The 26,842-nt window shown below is 39.5% G+C and overlaps 1 protein-coding gene across 1 annotated transcript in view; it reads left to right on the top strand.

The window, feature by feature from the left end:
* Positions 1–26,842, top strand: part of tnr (tenascin R (restrictin, janusin)) — a 155,653-nt gene that overhangs the window by 41,180 nt on the left and 87,631 nt on the right. Inside the window, exons 2-3 of the mRNA XM_062405176.1 lie at positions 3,230–3,283; positions 24,766–24,819. The gene's annotated coding sequence lies outside the window, so the exon portion shown is untranslated. The remainder of the gene's footprint in view (positions 1–3,229; positions 3,284–24,765; positions 24,820–26,842) is intronic.

The following is a 26,842-nucleotide window of genomic DNA, read 5'->3' as shown; positions in this document are numbered from 1 at the left end:
TTGGAAGGACTTAAAGCGGCTGATCTGCAGCACAATCAGCAGCTTATCGTCTAATACTTCCGACTGCATCAGCCAATAAGCTGTAACGCACCTCGCTGAAATCAGTGAACGTCTTCACACGCAGTCAGTGTCTGGATTATTACTCACAAAATGTAATATGACACTTGTTTCTTCCGAGTGAATTAAACTGAACTGACAATCATTTACTGTATATATGCATATATAAATGCGGACAATTTACTAAATACCATAACCCTTAGTTATACTTATTTATTTTGTCTTTTTCTCTCATGTTTTTCCTCATGGTTTCTTACTTGTGTAAAGGATCTCAGCTGCATGACAATAAATAACTGCATGTGACCACACACCTGGTTTTATGTTGCCTCGCTTGCCTCTGACAAGAGATAACAATCTGGGTGAGCTTCGCAGCGATCCTAGCAGCTATCAATCACACCGAGTACATCTGTAAAGTGGGATCTGTGCGGCAGCAGCTGTCTGAATCCCAGTGCCAGATTTTAATGGTTGTGAGGAGCCAGACGAGGCCTGTGTTATGGTTGTGGGTGCGGACGTGTCACTGCGACCGTCCTGTTTTCAGGAACCTGGAAAGATGGTGTGAAAATCAACTCGCCATCTTTTTTGATTTTTGTCTTTGTCTCACCTCCCACACTCCCGTGCTTACCTCTCGCTTGCTCTGTCACTTCCTCCCCCAAGCTGGTGGATTGTCCCTGGAATGAAAGACATGATGAATTGAAAGCTGTAAAAATAAGAATCCCCCCCTGTAGCACACACAAATACCCACAGACATGCACACCACCTCACTCGCTCACCAAGTGCACTGTCTGCTGTGACAGCAGATGTGACTAGAAGCATGACAGCACTGTCTGATCTTCCCTCTCTTTCTGTGGATGTAATGGAATTTATAATTTATTTTCACCATCTGTAAAGCCTCGTATTTATGCCTCTTTCTCTGCATTCAAAAGCTGTTTTTGATCTTTAGATACGTGAGACAGGATCACTGCACAAACTGATTTGCATGGGACCATGCCATCTTAAAAGCAGGAAAACAATAGATGGCAGGCCTTCCCATCTTTTCTCTTCCTTTTTCTCCCCCCTGCTTCTCCTCTCTTACCCATTTTTCTCTGCTCACCCCAACCGGTCGAGGTAGACGGCTGCCCACATGGAGTCTGTTTCTGCTGAAACTAACTTTCTGTTAAAAAGGAGATTTTAGTCTCCACAGTTGCCAAAGTGCTTGCTGGTTGTTGGAATGTATAATATTGTAAGATCTCGACTTCGCTATGTAAAGTGCCTATCAATGTTCAATCAATGTTATTTGTATGCCGCCAAATCACAACATGCATTAGATAATGCATGTATAATCAATGTTATTTGTATGCCGCCAAATCACAACATGCATTATCTAATGCATGTTGTGATTTGGCGGCATACAAATAACATTGATTGAACTTAGTTTAATTAATTCTCAGAAAACCCCAGTGAAATATTTGACCTTCATCATGGATTATGATGGATATATTGATTAATTGAGTAATATTATTGCAATATAATAAATTATATGTATTATTGTTGAGAGGAAGAGACAAATCTTCACAATTTGGACAGATTCTGTGGCGTTGTTCCTTTGACTGATGTAGATGTTTTCTCATAGTCTCATTATCCAAAGACTCCTTCTCAGCAGATTAAACTGGTTGACTTTGTAAATCTGTCAGAATGTCAGCTGTCACTCAACAGGCTCTCTCTCTGCCCAAAAAACTGAATGTACTTTTTCAAAAATTCAGAGACTGTGTCCTCAACTTTGGCTTCTTTTCAGTTGGTTGAGTTTATTTTTTTTTACATATGTTTTCCGACCCATCTTCTGGGGAGATTTGAGCACTGGGTAAATCAGATGTGCTCAATATGGAGCTCCTTCTGTGCTGCCTCGATATTCTTTGTTTTCTAATCTTGAGTCAGTCATCTGGCACAGACATGAGCTGAAATCTATCCCATCTCTCTGACGGAGATGTTGAATTAGTGTATTTGTATATATTTGTTTTAATGTGAAATCAAACATTCCTAAAGCGTCAGAGGATGTGGTCTCTCTCTCTCTCTCTCTCTCTCTCTCTCTCTCTCTCTCTCTCTCTCTCTCTCTCTCTCTCTCTCCCTCTCTCTCTCTCTCTCTCTCTCTCTCTCTGTCCTTGTGAATATTCATTTCACTTGGAGTTTGTTTCTGTGTGTTTGCCTCTACAGCTGAGTTTTTTGCATTTGAAAATAGATACATTTTTAATTCAGAAGTCTGATGCTGTAAACACACTGGGGCAAGAGTACACTTAAATTACTGAACTTAACATTAAAACTGAATGTAACCCAGATTATTTCTCAATGTGAGGAGCTTGAACTTGACCAGACAGGTATTGTTAAATGCAAGTGCTGCAACAATACGGCAGCTTAATTAGGATGATGAGAGAATCTCATAAGACGAGTGACTTATGCAACAGCAAAGGTCATGCTCTGTTACCTAGATATCACACACACACACACACACACACACACACACACACACACACACACACACGCAACCATGCACACACCATGCATGCATTCTCTGCCACTATCAAGAGTGTGTATCAAGTGCTGACTCATGTCTCAAGTGTAAAATGAGCTTCATTTCTTTGTCCTTCCAAACCATTATGAATGCTAATTATAGGTGCATTGCACATTAACGCGCCATTTTTAATTAAGAGTGGTAAAAATGCACAGGATGTCTGAGTAGCAATGTAAATGGGTTTAGAATCGATCATCATGCCCAACTTTGTCATAATTACTCTTACAGAGCGTCTTAAGTAATACAAAATATAGTGAGTAAGATTATTTGAATGGAACAGATGCCACTACTGCAACTTTATAATTGCCTGACTTGACAAGTCCACAGGAAATGAGTCACTGGGGCAGAACATTGCAACATAAAGTCAAGACTATATGATTTAATCAGTAGATTTTTACTGTATTGCACATGCAAAATAGTTTGTGCTTAATAAATTGTAAATTTTGTGCAGTTTCATTCATTTGGATTATGGGTTAATAAGATCAACCTGTGATTCATATTCACAGTTTATTCCTTTGTATTTTAGGCTTCCGACCTTATTAATCACTTATCTGAGAAACGGATCGTTCTTTGATTCTAAACAGGAATAAAAGACTTACCATCTCCTGCTTCTCTCCCCTCTGTTCACAGCTGCTTCCCAGAAGACCAAGACAAACAGGATCAGCTGGGGTTGGTGCTCTCAAGGTGAGCTGCAACTTCTCATGCAGGCTACAGCATCTGATTGTTGTGTTCTTATAGCTTTGTGAGGACCGGTTTGACCACTAGACCTTGATGGCAACTTGGGCTGATTAAAATACTGTATTATTAATTAAACCAATATACCCAAGGTCCAAACATTACCATGATGCGCATTTGGAGTAAGAATGTGTGTGGTAAGGATTGTGGGGCTGGGGCAGCAGTCAAAAGGTTGTGCAGATGCAGTTGATACATCTTGTAATGATTCATGATTAATACTTGGACAAACGTCAAGGTGATAATGGAGGATATGGGATGTATGGTGTATTCTGCAACCAGCCACAAGGTGGCAATTGAGAGGCTTCACTTTTTGGGAGCAGTTGTGCCGTCAATCTTTATATACAGGCTATGGTTGAGACTCTGTATGGTTTAGGCATTTACTGTAGTTGTGTTGGTTAGTGTTAGTTTGAGGGGCTGGCAAATACATTGTGTGAGTGAGTGTCCTCATAAAGGTACAAGTGTGTGTGTGTCTTTGTGTGTGTGTGTAAGAGAAAGAGAGGGAGAGTGTGCGTGCATATTGTTTACAGCTTTCCTCAATAAAGTGCAAAATTGCAAAAATATATTCATGCAGCACACAATGGAAATCAACTCAGCGGGTACCTGCCGTGACTGCAAAGCCAGAAACAAGCTCTCCTTCTGTTTGGTTTTCAATGCCCATAATAATGATTCTTTGATTGAGGCCGCTGTAAACACTCTCTCTGTCTGTCTTTAAAGTCTCCTATCTACATTATCACAGTGTGGGACTCCTGTGGAGAACATGGCGTTTTTTAAGATAAGACGAGGCCCATTTGCTGTCTGCATGTGTCCCTGGATACCCACTTTAGCCAAGTTAGCATCGGGGCACATAGGAGCTACTTTAAGGACCGCCCACATCAGCCCTGTCCTTAAATCTCTGCACTGGTTGCTAGTGAGCCACAGGATTGATTTTGAAGTTTTACTGCTTATTTTTAAATCTCTTAACGGAGCTGGCCCTAAATATATAACATACACAATGGTGCAATATTACCGGGCAAGACCTCTGAGATCACTGGGGAGTGGTCAGCGTGTGGTACCTAGGGTAAGTTCTTATCAAGGAGGAGTGGCCCATAGTCATTATGCAACACCAGGCCTGTCTGTACATCAGAGTAGATATTTTAAAGTAACAAAATGTCTGAAGTTTCTATTTAAAAGCCTAAAAGCTTTGACCTATGAGTGCCTTCATTTTGAGACCTGTCAAAGGCTGACTTTTGGATTCAGGGAGTCACTGGCCTTGTAATTGAATGACATGCTGGGAAACGGACCAAGTAATTAAGGGATCATGTCTTGTAAATTTCCAGTTAAGGAGGAAAGTTATTGAGTTTATCAACCAAATCATTATAGAAAGTGATTTTTTCTTTTCAGGAGAGGCAGAGCATAGTTACTCGTTAATACACATCCGGCCCTCTATTAATTATCATGTTGTGTCAACAACAATTTATTAGACATAAGCTTGTGTATGTATTTATTCCTGACCCAGACACATCCCTGCTGTATTAAACTTTGTTTTCACCCTGCGGTGAGGAAGCTCTTAGTTCGGGACTCAGGCAGAGAGAAGGGAAGAGGCAGCACTGCATGTTTGCCTTTCTAATTACTCCTCATGGGAACCCAGCCATTGATTCTTGCAAATGCCCATTGATTTCTTGCAGGGCTCTACACTATTTGACGTTTGTGCCTAATACCATGGGACGAATGACGTCTGTGTGTCTGTGATGTCTGTGACATCAGTTTGTATTTTTGCATTTAAGTGCGTGTGTGTGTGTCTGCAAGTGTGTTTGCGCATATTAATTTGTGCATGTATTAAATGAGAATAGGTTCTGGGAGTTGACGAATAGGAAAGTCACTGCATTCCTTTTGGCCCGAGCAACCTAATCGAGACACATCGATCGGGCCAGGGAAACACTGTGCTTATTTGCACATGGAGATAGCTGGGAGCTATTGGCAAACTGTTTGTTCTCATTGGATAAAATCACAAGACTTTCCTTCTGTGGTCTGAACATATCACTATGTCAGAAGGTCAGAATCAGTGCCGCGATTAATCAGCTAGTGTCCTTCGATACTTCTGTAACAAAATGATCACTGATTTCGCAGCTTGAATTATCTGCAAATGAATTTCATCCACATTACCTGTATTGAGACGAAATTAGTTCAGGCGCCAAAGAGTGTGAAATTATCATTGGCACTGAATAACTCGCTACTGGAATTCATATTCAGACTCAATGTATAATCCAAAAGTTATTTTTACTTTTTCGACAAATATATATTTTTTCTCATTTTTTCATTGTTATTAGGTTTTTTTATATATTTTTGTACAATTCAAGCATCTTGCAGAATTTTTATTTCAGCACAAATGATCCATTTCATGAAATCAGAACACGGTGTGGGGGGGTTTGAAAACTGGCTCACTTGAACTGGCGAGCAGCGGCTCTCTCCTTGCATTTGATCTCCCGTGTATGACATTGGCATTTTTCAGAAACAAATTGCAGGATACTGATCATGTGAATCACAAACAGTGTTTGATGTGTTTTGATCCCGAAGGGCTCCATTAGAGCATGTTCCACACCAGCTTGACAGTATTCAGCTTATTGGTTCCAGTCACTTGATTTTCCACATTAACTTTGGGATGTGACGGGTTCAGTATTTCCACTGAGGTTCACAGCAGGCTCAGTGCTTGCCAGCTCACTGGCCATCGAGTTTAGTGCTGTGATCCCACAGCCCATTTCAGCCTACACTAACTGTGCAGTGGGTGTTAAAGACGCAAAGGTGTCAATCTTGGCCATTTGATATACTCAGCCTGCTGTGGTGGGGTTTAAAATGTGTCAGTTCCCTGTGGACCTTTTTTTTTTCTGATGTTGTTTGTCCAATCATTTTTTTTGTCGAGTTTTTTGTCGAGTAAAATATCTAACTGAGAAGGAATACGACAGAAAAGGTTCAGTCTCTTTTGCTGATATGTGTGAATGTGTTAACTTGTCTCCTGCATGCTGTCCCTGCTTTACTGTGGTCTTAGGATCAGTTGTCTCAGCAAACGGCTTTAATGGGAATTAAACTGTCATCGTTCTTAACTCTTGCTCCTGAATGATCCAATGCTTTGTCCTCAACTACCATTTAAATATATCTGCCTGGTCAGCAGAATGAAAAGCACAGTAAAAAGACAGGGGCTCAGTCAGAGACAGACTCCTGATCACACCAGGTGTTGATCGTGTCTCCAGTGTCCACATTGAGACATGAACGAGGAATAGAGGAAGAGGATGACGGATCCGTGAATATGCATTATAACGATTGCTTTCTTTTCATCTCATCTTCACTCCATGCTCAGGTGTCTTGAACAACGTGGGGACTGTTTTTCTTTTTCACTGGCTAACGGCTGCTAGCTACAGAGCTGCTACTATCTTGCCAGTTTTGTCCCTTGTAATTGTAATTTCAGCCCACGTGGTCATTGTGTGTGGATTGACAACAAAACTGCATTTACAGTTGTGTTCAATGTGGTTGTAACTTGTGCCTCACCACCTCAAGAGGTGGCACTTCAACTGCAACACAAATCCCTCCTCGGTGTGACTGTGGTTCATTTACACCTGCACTACGGCATGGCAGTCTGAAACCAATTTTTATGTCAGGTGTAAACGGGATAATTGAGACAGAAGTGCTAAAAGGCGAAATGAGAGAGAAAGGTAGAAACGGTAGGGAAAGAGGGCGATGGTCATGTAAAAAGACGGAGACAAAGATGTATAGAAAGTCTGATTAGAAGCGAGAGGGCCAGTGCAGCGCAGCATCTATGTGAAACCGTGGTTAATATAATCCGATTGCTTTCTAATGAGACAGGCAGCCATTTGTACATTTCAATGTGTCACTGCTAGCCTTCCTGTTTCTGTGCTGCCTACCTGTATCCCCAACCTGATTCCTGACAAGTTGGAGATGTTTTGTTGTCTGGAGCGGACAAAGACAGACTGTGATGAATGGAAGTAGTTCGACATTGTGGCAGCAACAGCCGGAGCAGGATTCACTGTAGTTTTTGCAATAATGCCGTCACTTCATCACACAGAGACAACCAGAAGTTTTTTTAATTTTGCATATAAAAAATTTAAATGTCTGTTATTCATTCAAGCACTTCTTGAGAAGAGACAGGTAAATGTCTGTGCTTTTCAGAGTCCGAAATTAGTCAAATATTTGACGTCAACCAGCAAGTTAGCCAAAGCTGAAGAGGAGAGACTGTTGGCTACAGAAACCAGGGAGTATGGTGGAGTCTATAGTGTAAACATCTAGAAGGAGTCCCCAAAAAGTTTTTGATCCTCCAGATAAATACGAAACAGGGCGTTCAGAGGAAGGGTTTCTTCGTGCATTTGCAAAGCAGCGACCTACATACTTTCCCGAATGGACTTACTAGTTAAGATTTAAAAAGACAGTATTTTTTATTATTTATATATACATGAAGTGGGTCCAAATATAACCATTTGGTTATATTTCCTTTGTTGAAATTGTTGTGTTGCCTGCAGATCGATTAGTGGCAGAGTTGACTGTGTGGTCAGTCTGACAGAGACAAAGACAGAGATCCAACATGGGGATCAATAAAGTATATCGACAGTATCCAGATGCCCAGGAGATCCATATCGGGAAGTTCAATAGAGCTCATTTGGAACCATGAGCTTTCCACGCTCACTTTACTGGTGAAGAGAACATTGTGAGAAACATTGAATCCTCAGGAGCCTCACAGGTATCTGGCCAACATCCATTTTAATCCGTGTTGACAGCCAGTATCAGATTATTTTACTTTTTGTTTCAGTTCGTTTGTGGATTACAAATATATCACCAAAAGTAAATACCACCCACATCACACGAAGATGGGAAGAACGTGTGTTGTACATCCGTGACTCCGTCTGCACTGGCCGGACGTCTTAACTATTTTTATTCAGTCTTTGCTAAATAGATTTGAAAAGCCATAACTCAAAAAGTGATTCCCACTAGCGCCGTCTGAAGAGCACGAAATATGATTCCAGCTTCTTTCTGGAGGGCAGAACAACAATGCAGCTGTGGCTGAGCCTTTTGAACCGTAAATCTGTTTAAAAGTGGAGACCTCACTGTAACGCCCACACAGTCTGCTTTGACTCTCCCCTGTACTTGAGTTAAACAGCTTCCTCACGTCCCGTCGAGAACAGCATTGAAATGCATTTCATCAGCTCGGATTTCACAGCTCCTTTCACACTCTTTAATTCCTCTGTCTTCATCTCAAACTACTGACAAAGATATCTCTCTATCTGTTAAGCAGCATCGGTTGAGGTCTCTCTTTCCCCTTCGCCTTCACACCCACTCTTCAGCATCTTTCTTCTCTCACTCACTCCACCTTTTTTCCTCTTAAGAAGACAAAGTCGAATGGCCCGATAGCATTTAATTGTGGTGGTTTTTATGTGGTCTGCTGAGAAGTAATAGCCACTCAGCACTTCTGTCCACAAGATAGATGCTGCCGATGCTTGTCTTGGGAGTTGGTTGCGGTGCGGGAGCACACCCAGCGGCTCGAGGAAGTGCAGGGGAAGTAATAAAAGAAAATGGTTCGCTGAGGGAGGAAAAAAAAATTCCCACAATGGATTTCATTTCCTTATTGGGAACAAGTCATTCTGGGTCACGCACACAGACACAACACACATGCACACATCCACACATCCACGCACACACTCAGAAACAGGGGTCAGAGTGGAGCAACAACTTGTTAGCAGCAGCCATTCGCTGTGACCAGACCAGTAATGCAATTTGCTCCTGCTGTTGGACAGGCCACCATATGGAATCAGTTTCAGGGTGACTGACTCAGAAATGGAAACAGCAGGAAATCAACAGGATTGCTTGGTTCCCTCCTGTATTTGAAAATGCTCTGTTATCACAACCTGGACACAAACCTCCTATTTTTTCCTATTGCTTAAAACCTTGAAACAAAACATCTCTGTCCACCGATGGCATTAAGTTTTTAATACAGTACATCATACAGAGAAATGATATGGTTTTGATAAGCTTTAAATCATTATTTTACATGCAGGTAATACATTATAAGGTGACAGTGCTATGATACCCCCTTCAACATATTAAAACATACCTAAAATGTCAGAGCACATCTAATTTAAAACATCTCAATTGAACTCACCTATTACTTACATGGAGGAGACAGGTGTATGACCTATACTGCAGAGACTCAACAAGGGACAATCTAGATGAATTGGATTCACTTCTGGGGAGCCGTCCGGTAATCCATCCGTCTTTATATTCGGTTCTCTACTCTTGATTTGAGCCAATTTTACAGAAAGGAGGTGTGGGAGAAAGAAAACAATCCGAAATGGGAAACCAAGGATTATTATTAAGTGCAGAGAGTTCATCTGTCTGCTTGCACAATGACCTGTAGAGAATACATCAATTTACTTCAAGTATGTCACTGAAAACAATAGTAACTGCAAACGGATCTACGGATCTTCTGCTACCCCACCTACAGAAAACATCATTAACGTCATGAGCGGAAATCAAAAATGGATCACAGCAAGTTATTTGATTAACTTCGAACTGAACCATGTCAGAAGTTCTACCGAAGAGTCTAATTGCTATCTGTTTTGATTGGATTTTCTTTTTCAGTCTCACCACATGATAGAAATTCAAAATCTGAGTCCATGAAGAAGCAATTACTTGCTTTACTGCTTAACTGTTAAGAGACTCTCATTATCTAGTTAGAACCGTTCACAGTTTCACCTCAAAGGAAGCATTCATTTGCTTTATTTACTGTCGCACTGTGCAGTTTTTTCCTCTTGGAAATGGTAATATGAAACACTGAAATGATCGGCATTTTAGATATTTGCGAGAAATGCATAACTCAAATCTGTCTTTGTGTAAACAAATATCTCAAGCAACACTATTTAACGGATGGCCTATAGCTACTTTGTAAGAGCCTGCATCAAATGGTTATTATAATATTCCTTTATAAAGGGAATGAAAAAGTGAATTGAATTAGAACAGAAATCTGTTGTTTGTCAAGCTAAACGTGAAGTTGAGCAGGGGAAGTACTATAACCTGACTGTTTAAAATGATATGTAAACCATTAAATTACAATTTCTGATCAATATTCCCACATCATCATTTGTGAGATACAAGAAAATCTATTACAACCGACTTCAAACTACTAAAACTACTGTCCAATAAAGCTTCTGTTGTTTACTAATTATACAGTTTGGGTTTTACTTTGAAAGTTCACTTAGATAAATGATGGCCTTAATTACAGTCCAGACAGCTTTTCAGTTATTCTCTCTCTCCCATTGAATCACTTAATAGCCAGCAGGCGGCTGCTTTATCCAGGGCTGCAGTCAGACCCACTTCAGCCTTGCACGCTGCCTCCAAACACAATCAAATGCGTACAAGTGCTCGTTTCTGGTGGATTCAATTGTTAATGCCGTTAACCTCAGAAATTTTACTATGAAAAATAAACCAACATCAACATTAAACATGTCTTGTTTGATGAGGAGTCTCACTCTCACATTTATGGCAGTTGGATTGTTGCAGGGGCTTGAAGGCGAAAATGCGAGTGAGTGAGGAATATGGATTTTACTGAAAAGAAAGTGTTGTGCCTAAATCTTCTGCACAATGTTGATGGAGCATTTTACTTCCATGGCAATCCCAATGGAAACCTTGCATTTTTTTTTTGTGTTGCTTACCGTAAACTACACCCAAATCTACACAATAGAGTTGTAAAAGTTAGAATTTCACATCGTGCAAATGTGCAACACAGTCAGGTTGTTCACACTCTGGTGTTGCTATGGTATGGAGAAGGATGTAAGCATCCCAAGTGCTCAGTTGGGCCTACTGATCTATTTAGTCTAGGTTACTGTAGTGACTGAGGCAGGAGGCAGCCATTTGTCCCGAGCTGGCACGAGGCATCTATCCTACATGGAAAACAGCCCCTGGTGAAAATGACTTTCCATTACTCGTGACTCCATCAGTAAATTATGTTCCCTGCTGATAGGATAATTCGCTGCCTTACATATCCACCATTCTCCTTTTTTGTGCAAGATAATGGAGGCATATGGTGTAACCTTGCAATGTAGAAATACCTCCCTAAAAATAGAATAATGTATTCATCCTTTTCCTAGATGTTTGGATGATGGATGGTATCCAGGGGAGCAGTGTGCTGCCACGGCCTCCATCTCAGGAACCTCACGTATAGAACAATGCCATCTCACAGTAGAGTTCTTGTCTTATTTGTCATGTTTTTTATATTTTTCCTCTGGATAGTGGCAGAGCATTTCTGCGTAGTCAGCATCATGGAAAATATATATTGACCATGCCATTAGAATGCAATGGATGGGGGAGCGTTTTAGAATTGAGTGCTGTAGGGACACCTCTGAAAGAGACTTGTTTCATTGCATAACTCACAAATCAATATTCTCAAAACAACGAATCATCTCTTATCAAGTTGAGCGCTCGTAGCTATCTGTCATACAGTCTGTTGGTATATGTGTGTGTGTGTGTGTGTGCGGCTTGTTCATTTAGCAGAGCACTGAAGCAGAATTTAGTGTCATAACAAAGCAAAGGAATCAATGCAGAAGCCCTCTTGATCTCTGTTTTCATATATATATAGTTTGGGAAAGATGACAGCACAGGAACAGCTTTCGAGAGTGAGTGCGAGAGAGGGAGAAGAAGAAGAAGGAGAAAGAATCTTTTTCGATGGTTTGAGTCTGAGTTCACTGTTAAATTGTTGGGTCAGCACAGAGATGTCTCCCTGACTGGGCCAGGTTGACATCACTTCCTGAGGAGAAGAACATCTGGAAACACACTGCAGAGGTTGTTTGCTACCCAACAGGGTTTAACCGCATTTTTCTCAATTTTTTGACATCTTCTTTAATTTGTCTGTGATGAGGCTGAATTTGACAGAGAGCTCAATGTAAAGAGATAAAAGGCCCCAAATCTGAAAATGGATTTTTAAAATTGAAAAAAAATAAATAAACAGCTTTACTCATGTGGATGGATTGTTGTGATGCTTGAAACGGGTTAATCAAAGACCTAGGTTCACAAATAGAGTGGATTATACATGTAGAGAACACAGCATAATATTTTGTACAAATGCTTTTTGAGCAGAAGTGCTGTCTGTAACCTGAGTTTCTAGCCTTTATTTATTCAAAGACCTGTAACTCCTGTTGTGAGTGATGTAAGATCTTGTGGAGAGAAGCAAAAAAGAGCTGAGACTCTCCGGATTCTGACAGTTTCTGAATTTTGTATGTCGATTGTAGTTTTTAATAGAAATTTCTAGAAACATTTCTTTAGATGCAGCCCTAGACCCCAAAAGGGTTAACTACTTGCTCACTATATGGCAGTACTGGTTGCTTAAGTAAAACATAAATAAAACATGTATAACCATGGTTTTTAATTTAATTCAAGTACTCTTCATGTTATGTTCATATATAACATGCACTGTGATAGCACAGTGAGCTCACACATTCACTTCGCTGCTCACATTTCCTATAGACAGACGTGTTGACTGGAAAATACGAACCTGTATTCAAGCAGACGACTGTAAAAGGAATGAAAAGGTTCCTGGGAATCAATGCAACATGCAAAGTTGAGTCACCGGTTTTGCTTGAATAACTGAGGTAATAGAAAAACTTTTATCAAAGCACTCTCTCACTTTCCCGAACGCGGTTTTGCTCATTGGCAAGCAAGAGCCATCTCCTGAGATTATTGGAACGTCTGCTGCTCAATAGGAACATATATAATTTATATGCAGCACTCATACAGTCCAACATGCAACTTTTCTTTCTGTGGCGCTTCACAATCAGTTTAGGGATCAATTTTGGGCAGCGTTTCGGGACAAATTCTGCAGGAGAAAGGAGCTAAAACCCACAGAATAAATAATTCACTACAGGTGTTACTGCGTGCCCTTTTCTTGGAGAACTTAAAACTTGGTTATGGTCATATACAGATAATACAATCAAATCAATGAGATTTTTACTTTTTTCTCTCTCAGATCTTCCATTACTACTATTTAGCCACTGGTTTCCCATCACCCTTTTTCTTGTATTGTTTCTTACTGGGGTTACCGCGGGACAATGCGTTTTTTAGAGTGGAAGAAGTTATGATGTTACTTACTCGACAGACAATTATTTTCGTTAATAGCGAAATATAACTGTTACCATTAACTGTTGGGATAAAAACTCTGTTGTTGCTGTCAAATTTAAATTGAATGCCACATATTGAGCGCTGATCTTGAAGCAAAAATGTTTTTTGGGGAATGAGTAAGAAATTCATCATGAATAGCTGTTTATAGAGGTTTTTAGTTTGAAGCTCTTTATTTTAGATTGTGAGGCTAAAACAGAAGTCAGTGCGATGTGAATTAGATAAAGGTACAATATCAGGTACAAGTACTGCTATTTAGATATTTATAATACTGAATGCTCTAAAATGTCTTGATTGGTGTGGTCATATGCAGCCATGATTCATGACTGAGTCACGCATGGGTGACCACAAATTGAATTTCAGCCTGCCTACAAAAAGGGTAAACTTAATTTGCTTAATGTATTAGTTTCTATTTATAATTGTCCTGCCCAGATTCAAAAACATCCCACTGTTGGTTCTAATCTCGACAGAACAATATATTTTTTCTCTGAATTCAGTTTTTACACTCTCCTTTTAATTCTTCTTTCTTTTGTCTCAAAATCCCAGTCACAGTATTTGCAATAATTACTTATACCCTTTTTTGAAATACCTGTTTTTTAAAACATGATCATTAAACTACACTAACAACTTGAACTTTTTTAATTCAACTTCCTGGGACCTCGATTACTAATGTCCTGCCAGTATTATTATGGGTTTATTCATTAGTACCTGCTCAACATGCCGAGTGCCTTCATCATTACACCTGCACTCACAAAGCTCTCAGCAAATATGAAAAAATATATATTTAAATGCCTGCTCAGCATCTTTTGCTTTTCGTGTTTTCTTAGCACCCCAGGAATATTGTCTCTGATGTGTTACCACACCGCCTCTCATTCTGAGATCCAGTGTGTTTCAGTGAGATGTGTTTTCTCACATCTTTCCGAGTGCTCAAAGTGCTCTTTGCCAAAATGGCTCAAAATGGAGCAGTGTTGACATAATATGTCTTTGAGTCCACCTGTCTCTATGTCATCAAGAGTAGAGGAATTATGTATACTGCTTAATACATATTACACTTTTTGATTCACATTCAACTAAGTGCAATTTATGGGTCTTACATCAATCAAATTAGTATCATCAGCTAATAAAATAATCTGAGTTTGCTAATACGTCAAATATCTGTTTATTCCACTGCTCCAACTATTATATATTTAAACATTCCCTGTATGTGCCCTGTGAGGTTGTTTCCCTTTAAACATAAAGTGCTAACAAATAAATAAACATAAATGCGGTGGCTTGTTATGTCCTTTAGGTCTGTTTCGCTTATCATGGTCCCACTGGAGTGAGATTCAATAGAAATTGACTGAGCGGTGCTCTCCAGCTCTCTCTCATGCTCTCTTCTCATCCTCCAGGATATGTGTGGCCAGACCTGCAGCCCCAACCTTCGCTGCACTGCTCCGACAAGGACTGTGCTGGCTTAAAAGGCTGATGAATTTGTGTGTGTGTGTGTGTAAGTGTGTGTTTGTGTGTGTTTGACTGTGTGTGCGTGCGTGTGCACAAAAGCAATAGAGGGAGGGAGGGAGAGAGAGAGGATTTTGTGTGTAATATTTGCTGCGTAATTATGTGCATGAGTGGAGAAGACGGAGTGTGTTACTCTGCTTGTGCAGCTTATAGCATCTTTCAATATTTACCTATATAATATTCTATTTATACATTTCTATATCAACGCATAGCAATTACTGTTTTGCACATGTGGATTTGTCTCTTGCAACATGGAAGAAAACATGGAAGATACAGTAATTTGATCTGTTATGGTACAATTCCATTTTTCCAGGGCCTGTTTAAGGCTATGTTTTATAAAAGCTTCTCTCTTTGGCTGCCATTTATGAAAGTGAAGAAAGGTTAAAAGAAAAAATAAATAAATCGTAGAGCTGCCTTTAAGTGTGTCGCGCTGTGCTACATTGTATTAATGAGTCATTTTCTTTTTGTTCACAAATCCTGAAAACATGTAGTCGACGTGTCATTGCAGAGCTGCAGAACGAGTAGTTACATTACATTACATGTCATTTAGCTGACACTTTTGTCCAAAGCGACTTAGATTTTTTTAGAACACTCAGCATTTATGAGGGGCCATTTAGGGGTTCAGTATCTTGCCAAGGACACTTAGGCATGCAGATGGTAAAGAGTGGGATTCGAACCGGCAACCTTCTTGTTGCAGAACACCCGCTCTATCCCCTAGGCCACGCTCTCCCTAGTTAACTGTTATCAAGCGACAACAAAAAAGACTAGTCCAGCATAAGCAACACACATTAGCGACTGTAATGTTTCTGAGCAGATCAGAGACACAGATGCAGAAAAAGGCCACAGAAAAAGACAGACAGTCGTTCAGGTAATCAGTCCGAATCCAATAAAGTGAGGAAGGGAGTCGGCAGAAGGAGGAAAAAAAGAATAAACAACAAATATGAGTCAAAAACCATAGAGACTAAGACTGAAAAAGGCTGGAAAGCAATATACAAATGAGGAAACAGGGGAATGTGTATACGTACATATTATACGACCTTGGCTGATAACAAATCCTGCGGCAGGTAAGTAATTGGAAGCTTGTGTGGATGATGAAGCGAACAGGAGACACATGAGGGCAGCGACTGTAACAAGTAAAAATAAGACAAGACTCACAACAGGCGATGATTAACAGCCTCTTATAGTTGTGTGGTCATACCAACAAGCTAACCCCGACCCAGACGTCAGCTGAGTGACCTCTGTTATAAAAAGGGAGATGGTAACAGTGTTTGTCATAGTGCCTTCAGCATGGAGACAGCTTTAGTTGTGAGTAGTTTGAAGTGGTTAGAGGGATGAAGCCATCATATCTAGCTCCATTCTTTCGGCTCATTAATACAGATACAAACCAAGTCTGAGAAACAAAGACTAATAAATGTCACATTCTCATATCAAGTCCTACATTTTTATAATGTTGTGACAGTGAAAGGTAAATGTGGCATATGGCAACTCAAATTATACATTGACCTCTGTCTGCCATTTAGACGTCATATCATGTTTCAGATGTTATATTGAAGCAGTTTAGAGACGCATGAGCCTGAGAAGAAACACAGACAAAGTCGGATTTCCCTTGAGTCCACTCAGTGCGAGGATATACAACAGCCCTTTGATACCCTTTAGGGTTTGGTTGTTTTTTTATGATAATTTTTGCAGGTGGGTTTGTCTTGGTTACTTTAATAGGACAAAATAATTTGCAAGAGAGTTAATCTCCAGCTTCAGTGAAAAGGTTTAGTGCCATGGGTGATGGATTGTAAATTAGAAAAGCTTTATTCTCCGTCTGCATGGAAATTTGTCTACAGAGCACATGTTGTGATTAAAAGGGTTAAAGGCCCACGACAAAGACGGCTCACTCATGCAGGCAAATAGGGAATGACAGATAACTGCAAAACACATACTAGAATTAGCCTGTCATTATTATTTAGTATTTACATGTCCAGTAAAATGACAAACGATGAAAAAAAAGATTGATTTAAAATATATGACATGTCTATTTCTAAATTCAGGGTATGAAGGACATTGATGAACTTTCCCACTTGATTTGTGTCATGTACAGGTGCAACACTTGTCTCTTGGTGTTTCTCATAATCTTTCTGGCCGTGTCCACTCATTCCATCCCCTAAATTTCCGTAGCAACTTTAGGAATATGGGGTGACTGCAGTGTTACGGGAGGGATTTTGCTTAATTTAAATCATTTCATGCTTAATCTAGCAGGACTCCTTTAAATAACAATATAATTGGATGAAGATATTTTTCCAACACGCCTCATTAAGGGTTACTCATACAGTATGTTCCCAGAATCTCTGAGGATGTTTGCTTTGGTATTGTTGCAGTTTCAAACAATGATATTGTAAATACACACCAAGGGATTTAATCGATAAATTCATTCAGAACGTTCTGACATTCATCTGTTACCTTGTGTACCTTTTTAATGCTACTTGTTACGATTCAATAAATAACTTATGTGGCAGTTTTGAATTAGTACATTATGAAGGTTGTTGGTTCCAAGATTAATATGAATCTTCCATTACCTCTGCACCTGTGTGCTTTCTTATATTTATCTCCTCTCCAAGGCTTTTACTTTTTAACCTGCCATGCTAAATGTTTGATTTACACTCTTTTAATTTGTGTTTATTTGTTTGACACGCAGATTTGTCAGCTTGCCTGTTGTTAGGCGATCTCTCCCACTCGTTCACTTGTTCAACGTGTTGACTTATTGACTCATTCTCTCTCTCTCTCTCTCTCTCGCTCATGATGCCGGTCACCTCGTCTCCGATCCTCCGCCTGTCTCTCTCTTTCTGCCACTGGGGGATCGATTACTGTCATAATTAACAGTCTAACATAAAGGCGCTTGGGTTCAGAGGGTTCACCGTACCACCTTGGGTATTTCTTTGGGTTTTGTTTATCATCCTTGTCCTTGCAGCAACATTAAGCATACAGACTTAAAGAAATAACGCACCAGTTCTTCAGAATATCAGAATATCTTTAAACGACCAGATCTGCGTTATATGTTTGGTTCACTTGTGTACCTACATTATCGAAATATGTTTCCAACAATGTTCCAACCTGGAGGAATCCGCAGTTTTTTTCAAGATGATGCTGCGTTTCATTTGAGTCGCAGCATCATCAATTAGGACCTTAATCGTCTCCAGTGATGGTGAAAACAACAACTCCCGAGATCCTTTGCTATATCACAAGGTCATCAAACTCTGTCTTTTGTTATGGTTTTGATTGATTGAGAGACACACACACAAATCTCCAATGTTTTTTGTCACAAGTTAACAATCAGTTAATTTTTTATAGTTGTACGTGTGATAACTAAAGATTTTATTACGTAATCATGCCTGTGCTTTTCAACTTTATACTTTTGCAGTATATGACTAAACAATCATTTACTTTCCTAAACTTTCACAAACCCCGGCTTTGTTAATCCTGACATTGCAGCATTCCTCTCTGATTAATTCTCTGATTAATTAACTAAGGGTGTTTGCAGTGTGACCAATCCATCTGTCTTCTCCTGAGCTTAGTAACATGGATCCTGATCGATTTAGGTATTAGTTGGTGGTCTAACCTCATTAGGTACGTGATTTATAATGTGCGATGTAACGTCTCTGTTGTCCCTGAAACTTAATCTGCATGTATATCAAACATATTGAAAGAATTTAATCCTGGTGATTGCAGACAGAAAAATCTGATCTGAATGGAACAAGTTTAAACTGAATGTTTCACACACTGTTAAACTGAATTTAGTACATTTATAACTAGTTTGACTAGTTTAATACCATTGGAACCTTTAAGCAACAGCAGTCGCCCTCTTATTAATGGAGTTAACTCGGAATTTAATTTCTTGCTCTACAAAGACAACAAAGGTCTAATTTTCAGCTGCCCTCACTCTCACTAACAGTGTCACTGGGGCTGTATTATATTTGCTGACACAGTGGAGTGAGTGCTTAATAAAATCCTGACATTTGAAACACATTAACGTAATTCTATTGAGTTATTATCTCAGTAAAAAGAAAAATTTGGTCTGTCCTGTTTTTCCCATCGCTGTCTGCACAGGTTGTGGACATTGTTTCCTTAAATTAAAACCCTCTTTATCATGTGAATTATTATTTATTGAATAATATCAAACATGAGGCATTCAAAGATATTGAAGTCTCAAAGTAATTTCCGTGTCTAGACAGTAAAACAAAAGAATGACATTTGCTTGATTTTTTACTTCAGTTTATGTTTTTATGAAGATGTAAAGGTCAATAACACAACAGATTTTTTTCTGTAAAATTGCTGAAAAGCACTATTTAGTAATTAAAATTTGAATTAGGTTCAAGAAAATGATTAGATTGTTTCTCTAAGGCAAGGCCACGATGAAATTGAAAGTGTTTACACTTTTATCACAGAAATATTGTGTCTTAATAAAAGACAGCTAAACTTTATGTTTATTTAATCACTGATAATTACTCCACAATGTCACCCATGTTTTTGTTCTCTTGTTCCTCTGAGACCAGGAAAATCAATAAAGTGTCCACTTTGCTCTATGACATTCTTTCCCTCTCATTGTGTTCTGTGAGACACAATATAAAATACAAACTTACATTTTCCAAGGCCATATGTTGAAACCTGTTAGACGACACATTAACCAACGAAAACTGTGGCACAAAACCCATTTTTCATCGGCATAAGGGGGACAAAGGGGTTTTGGTGTGTCAGGTGATGAATGGTTAGTGGGAGGGAATCCATCTGCTGCATCAACACAACGGAAATGGGATCGTCCACTGATAAGAAGTAAAAAACTAAAGGCACACTGAGACACAAACCTGATTCATACACCAGACCAACACCCGCTGTGGGGTACATTAGTCCTGTGTGTGTATGTGTGTGTGTGTGCGTGTAGACCTACTCGCGCTTGAGAGAGAGAGGATGTCTTTCAATCTATGTCTCTGTCTTTCAATTTGTTTTGGTGTATGTCTCTTATACACTCACACACACACACACACACACACACACACACACACACACACACACACACACACACACACACACAAAACAGAAGAGTTCACAAATGGCTGTGTGCCCTCCTGACTAAATACCAACAATCTATCATCTGAGATATTTCATACTACCTCTATTCAATAAGCCAATATGATTTATGGAGTGGCTCCAGCAGCTTTGGTATAGAATTATTTTGAGGTTGAGGAGTAGAGACAATAATACACATTAAGTTTTAAGTTATTTTTTTGATTTATGTGCACACAAACCCCCCAAAAAAGTTCTGACTTTTAAACAGCTTAAACAGAGTGTAAGGTTTGGGAGTTGCATTACTATATATATATATATATATATATATATATATATATATATATATATATATATATGCAATTAAATTAAATTATATGCAATTAAACTATTTCAAATAGAAAGATGGATCTAGGACTGTGGAGATGCCAACTTCCTGCAGAGTGTGAAGCTTTGCTCCCTCCACTCAACACGGGCTCTGCTTACTGAACGTTCAAAGATCCTCAATCTGCTCTACACTTTGACGCGTTCACGTTCTCACATGTATCTTTGTTTGCTCATTCTTAGTTCAAAACAGTTACACACATGCACAAATATCTCAACTTGCAATTATGTTTTGTCAGTTACGTTTCAGTATTCAACTTACAATTTGCCAGCTAAAGTACAACCATATTTAAGTTCTTATTGAATGAGTTCTTTTTGGCCACAGTCGCCAAAGTGCTGCTCATTGTGGGAACTGTTGTGTTTCTCTAAAATGTTTAAGGTCCTTCTTTCAAAGTGCAGTGACATCATGTATATTATGATTCGGTGCTATACAAGCAAAATTGAATCAATATGAGTAGGGATATCTTGTGAGCAGCAGGTGAAAATTAACAATATAAACTGCAAAAGGAACAATAATGTCGCCATTAACCAGAGTTGAATTGAACAAATGATAAAACTGAATGGTTGTATTTTAATGCGCTTCAATACAATAACAACAAAGGAATAAATTACCGTTAACCTTAACATTAACCATTGACGATAATGAAAAAGCTTTTGATTAGGTGTCATTGGCCTTATTAATTATTCTCTACTATTATTCTATACTTATTTATGATACACATTGATTTCTGTCTTATGTCCTTGTTTTTATGCACAGGTTCTTTTATGATAACATCATTTTTTCAATGCCTGCTGGGCAGGGCCGGATCAGAGGGAACATGCTAAGATATGATGAAAAGCTTCCCTTTGTTCTGGTCTCACAGCTCCAACCCAGTGTGAGGAAGTCAACAGGATCATCTCTAACTTTCTCCTCCCTCTGCGGGGGGGCGCACAGGACTAATGCTAAATTAATTTAGTTTGTTTGCATAGTAATGCAAACCATTTTTAGTTATTTAATCTGTTGTCTATGAGAGAATTTATGGAGGACCATACATGACATAAGTAAAAATAAATAAATAAATAAATGTATAAATAAATACAGAAATAAATAAATAAATGAATAAATAAAAATGGAAATAAATAAATAAATACAGAAATAAATAAATAAATATGTTAATACCAAAAGAAATGTCAAAAGAAATGTCTTAAATATATTTTAACATTTATTTTTTCCCTGCTACATTTCCTTTGCATTTGCAGTGTCCTTATGCTAATGAGAAAGGCGGGCCTAACCGCAGTCTCATGCAGGATTGGTCACAGGAGTGTAATGATCCAGCCCTACTACTTCTGCCTTTCAATGCTGGTGTCCAGTAGCTGTTTGGGACGTTGAGCCAGTTCACACTTAAAATGAACTAGTTCAAGTTCAGAGGGTTAGTTAAGGTTATTTTTTATTGGGATGATTTAGGTGTCAGTAGTCCTGACTGTGAGCGTCACGTCTCGTGTTGTAATGAGCACAAGGAGCGAGCCGAGAGGAGGAGGAAACAGAAACTCCAGCTCGGTACAAACCACCTGCCGCCTCTGCTCTGAACATGAAGCCGCTGATCTCTGAGCAGATGTGACCAGAGAAGCTCTGTGTTTTCACTGTTTCCACTGTTCCACAGAGTCACTAACTGTCTGTTTCACGGTGAAGAGATCAATCTCAGTCACCGCCCGTGTCTCTGAGCGAGTGTGTGACGGAGCGCAGGGGCTGTGTGTGTGTGTGTAGCTCAGTTGACCAATCCTGCTCGAGACTGAGGTTAGGCCCGCCTTTCTCATTAGCATAAGGACACTGAAATCGAAAAATAAAAGTTGGAATAAATGTGGAAATAAATAAATAAATATGGAAATAAATGCAGAATTAAATAAATCAATGTCTTAAACTTATTTCCACATTTATTTATTTATTTCCACCTTTATTGCAACTTTTATTTATTTCCACATTTATTTATTTCCACATTTCAGTGTCCTTATGCTAATGAGAAAGGCGGGCCTAACCTCAGTCTCGAGCAGGATTGGTCAACTGAGCTACACACACACAGCCCCTGCGCTCTGCCACACACTCGCTCAGAGACACGGGCAGTGACTGAGATTGAGCTCTTCACCGTGAAACAGCCAGTTAGTGACTCTGTGGAACAGTGGAAACAGTGGAAACACAGAGTTTCTCTGGTCACATCTGCTCAGAGATCAGCGGCTTCATGTTCAGAGCAGAGGCGGCAGGTGGTTTGTACCGAGCTGGAGTTTCTGTTTCCTCCTTCTCCTCATGGCTCGCTCCTTGTGCTCAGTACAACACGAGACGTGACGCTCACAGTCAGGACTACTGACACCTAAATCATCCCAATAAAAAATAACCTTAACTAACCCTCTGAACTTGAACTAGTTCATTTTAAGTGTGAACTGGCTCAACGTCCCAAACAGCTACTGGACACCAGCATTGAAAGGCAGAAGTAGTAGGGCTGGATCATTACACTCCTGTGACCAATCCTGCATGAGACTGCGGTTAGGCCCGCCTTTCTCATTAGCATAAGGACACTGCAAATGCAAAGGAAATGTATCAGGGAAAAAATAAATGTTAAAATATATTTAAGACATTTCTTTTGACATTTCTTTTGGTAATAACATATTTATTTATTTATTTCTGTATTTATTTATTTATTTCCATTTTTATTTATTCATTTATTTATTTATTTCTGTATTTATTTATACATTTATTTATTTATTTATTTTTACTTATGTCATGTATGGTCCTCCATAAGAATTCCTGTGCATGGGAATAGTCATATATTTAAATGAATCACACAATGTTCTACATACAATTTTGTGATGTAAGAAATTATGCTTGTGGAAAAGCAATTGTTCATTCAGAGGAGATATCTTGGTAAAGGTTTGCTGATTTTATTGCAACATGATTTAACACAAGCCCCTGCAAGACAAATTTAATTTTCTTTTTATTCAAATTCTTGGTATCACGCTACAAGAAACTCTACCTGTTGGTGTTTTATGAGAGTTGTTGGGATTTTGGCTAAGAAGGTCAGAGTACTGCCTTCAAATATTTTCCTTTTCTAGTAGGTGGAGAGAAATATAGAGCTCAAAGGACAATGAGTTTTTGTGGATCGGAGCTTAGCTTCAAGTACATGCTAATGTTGCTCTGGGTTATGCTGGTGGGTTTGTTTTAATATATCTGTACGATTATAGATTTTCTTCTTGTTATTCCCATGAACCTTGATGTCGTTTTTCTGTCTTAACCAAACCTCAACTGTCGTGTTGGCAAATCAGAGAACCATCATGCTGCATGCGTCAATTGGAACTGTTTTTGAATTATCTGTAAAATACATTTACTTTATTTAGGACGACTTGTTGTCTTACAGTTTACCTTGGATTTATAAGGGACATTATTGAGCGTACTATTAAAATAGTAGTGATATTCCTACTCTTTACCAAACAAAGTATGTAATTGTACAAAATACATAAGTACATGCATTTACCAAAATGTAATTTTAAATATGTCAATAGTCTGAATTTGCATGTTGGTTTCTGTTTCCCCTGTTCTGATGAAATAAATATTAGTGGTGACCAGTTCTGTTGTTTATTTAATCGCCGGACGAGACCTAAGTAAGAAGGACAACATTTTCATAGAATTTGCGGTTCCTCTGAGCAGGAAACAGCCCGGTCAGCAAAGCATGTCATTTTATTACTCAGAGGGCGAGCGAGACTCCCTCACGAGCGTACGGCTCTGGGTTTTGTGTTTGAGTGAGTGTGCCTCAGGAGGTGTGCTGTAACACACAAGCCCCAGCAGCACAGCAGCACGCCAGACCAAGAAAAACAAATGAGTTCTCTCTCCTTTTTCCCTGTGTTGATAGAAGAGCCTCGATATGTTCCCGTTTTTTCACAGCGGGGGGAAAGTGTATGTACTTCTGTGAGCGCTTCTGCTCGTATCTGTGTATGAGTGCGTGCCTCCAGTTTCCCGGCAGTGCCCCGCTGTTCCCCAGTGAGCCACTGGCAGCAGAGCTGGTTTGCTCTGTGACTATAAGCGCCAATTTACATTGCTAATTAACAATAGCATCCTCATGCTGACGGATAGGCACACTGCCCGGCCATAAGGGACAGAGACAACTTGAGAAGGACCAAATGTGTGTTTCTACCTGTGTGTCCGTGCGATGCTGTGTGTGGGAGTAAATAAACACTTGTGCTCCATCAGAGGCGCTACAGCATGTGTGTCTCTTCAACCAAAAATTTGCATTTCAAATTATTTCTCGGGAAATGCTAAACTCTTAAGTCAGGGAGAAGGTTATTCAAATGTGTAATTGGTGTAATGCTAATTTAACCCCCCTCTCTCTCATGGACAGGTGCAGCGTCGGAGAGAGACTGGCAACACGAGAACAAAGTACTCACGGAAAAAGGTACTGCCCCCACACACAAGAGCAGACACACTCCTACGTGTTGGGACACATTAATGGGCATCCATGTTCTTCCCTCTGGCTACAGTGTGATGTTCAATTTAATGCTCTAATGTTTCTTAATGACTGCTTTATGTGCACAGGCTTATTGTGCATCTATCAACCTGAAGCACATCTAATCAGACAATTAGCCCTCATCTTGGGCTAATATCCATGTTTGTATTCATCACCTTAACTGGTTTTCTAAAGGGAACCCAAATAGATTGTCACTTCTCTGCCACACTCACATCGATACACACACAAACTCTCCTGACACTGTCTTTGACAAACAAAACGGAGGTTGTCCTTGACACACATGTTCACCTACATCAGGAAAATTTCTGTAACATTCAGTTGAGGGTTGGTGCCTGGGTATAGCGTGAAGGAGATAGGACAACATGTTTAAATTCCGCTGCGGGAGCCACAGTGTTTTTGTTTACAGCCTAGGAACACTGGTGTCGGCCCTTATCACCCAAGCTCTCTCAAATCTCATTGCCTTTTAATATTGACGTCTCCATCTGCGTCTTCTACGTCTGTGGCTCCTGATATATTTGTCTTCCTCCATTTTTATGTCTGTCGTGTGTTCAAAAAAACGTCATCAACACCCCAACTCGCTCGGTGTAAATACTCTAGACATGGTCCTGCTGTATTCTCAGTTGACTCACGTGGAACTTTCTCTGGACATGTTACTTGTGGCTGTCAGGAGAAGTTCCGGAAAATGTGCGGAGCAGCAAACATGGACATTAGCGTTCTCACACAGCCCCAGTGTTTGTCTGGGCAAGCGGAGGCAAGAATTTAATCCTGTTTCCTTCCCCTGTTTATTGACCGTTTACTCTGAGTCTGCTCCAAACTTAATAACACCACGTCAAAAGAGTATTTTTTTTTTTATTTCTCATGCAACCAATAAATTATTTCAATCAACCAACATTTACTCTGCTTGCCTACAGCCCTGTTAGGAATTTCAGAAAGTTTGGAGTAAATGTTTCCTGCTGGGTGTTAATAGTTGCATGTCACTGTTTGTATAATGTATTGTGTGGGCGTAGTAAACATCTCTGCCCTGTTAGAGCTGCTCTGAAAGCGTGTGCGTCATCATAATGTTACTGGCACAAAATAAAAGAACCATTTCCTCCTGCTCAGGCCACCTGTTATCAGAATCACACATGCAACGAAGGAGAACACCAAACCCCAGCCCTCTGTCATCTTGATGTTCATTTTACATTCACTGTACGTCCACTTTATCGCACATAACATAAAATAAAACTGCTGTAATTAGCAGAGAGTCTGTCCTGGGTTCGATAACTTTAATGAGTTATTCATGTTCCAGCATTAGCATCGATACGTGCATTTCATCTGCACTCACTGATTTGGGAATACGCAGCACTGCGCTGCCTAATTACACATGGGTTAAACGGATTGGGTATCTTCATCTGTTAATTAAATTTTCAGCCCTGGCATCGGAAAAAAAAGGTGCATGACCCCGATGTGCTAGAGTGTAGCAGGTTTCCTCAAAATCCCCAAACCCCAAAACAACATTTTTCTCTGGATAATGAAAGTAAAGCTTTTAGTTGTATCAACAGGATTATTGTGGAGAGCTCTCAGTTAATGCTCCATGACCACTGCTTATTACAGCCTTTGCCGTGGGGACATTATTGTATGTATATTAATGACTAAATTTAACGCAACCTTCACCAAGTTCAAAAAATGTCCACAGATAAAACAATGAAATATATGCAACTTGTATCGTTATATTGTAATAACAATAGTGAAATGACTCAATGATGTGAGACGCTCTATATTATTCATTTTGAGGAGATGTTCCATTGCATCTAACAAAACAACCTCTGAACCTTGTGTGTGTAAATCATTAGATGTGATTTGTCCTTGGGCCTTTGAGCTGGTTTGACTGCGTCATCTCATATGGTTTGTTCTTCCCCAGAGGTCAAAAACAAAAACAACATCGTCATTCTGGGCTGTGGTGTGTCTGCAA

The sequence above is a fragment of the Platichthys flesus genome, chromosome 14 (assembly GCF_949316205.1).
Source record: "Platichthys flesus chromosome 14, fPlaFle2.1, whole genome shotgun sequence".
NCBI lineage: Eukaryota > Metazoa > Chordata > Actinopteri > Pleuronectiformes > Pleuronectidae > Platichthys > Platichthys flesus.
This window is presented reverse-complemented; position numbering and strand designations above follow the sequence as displayed.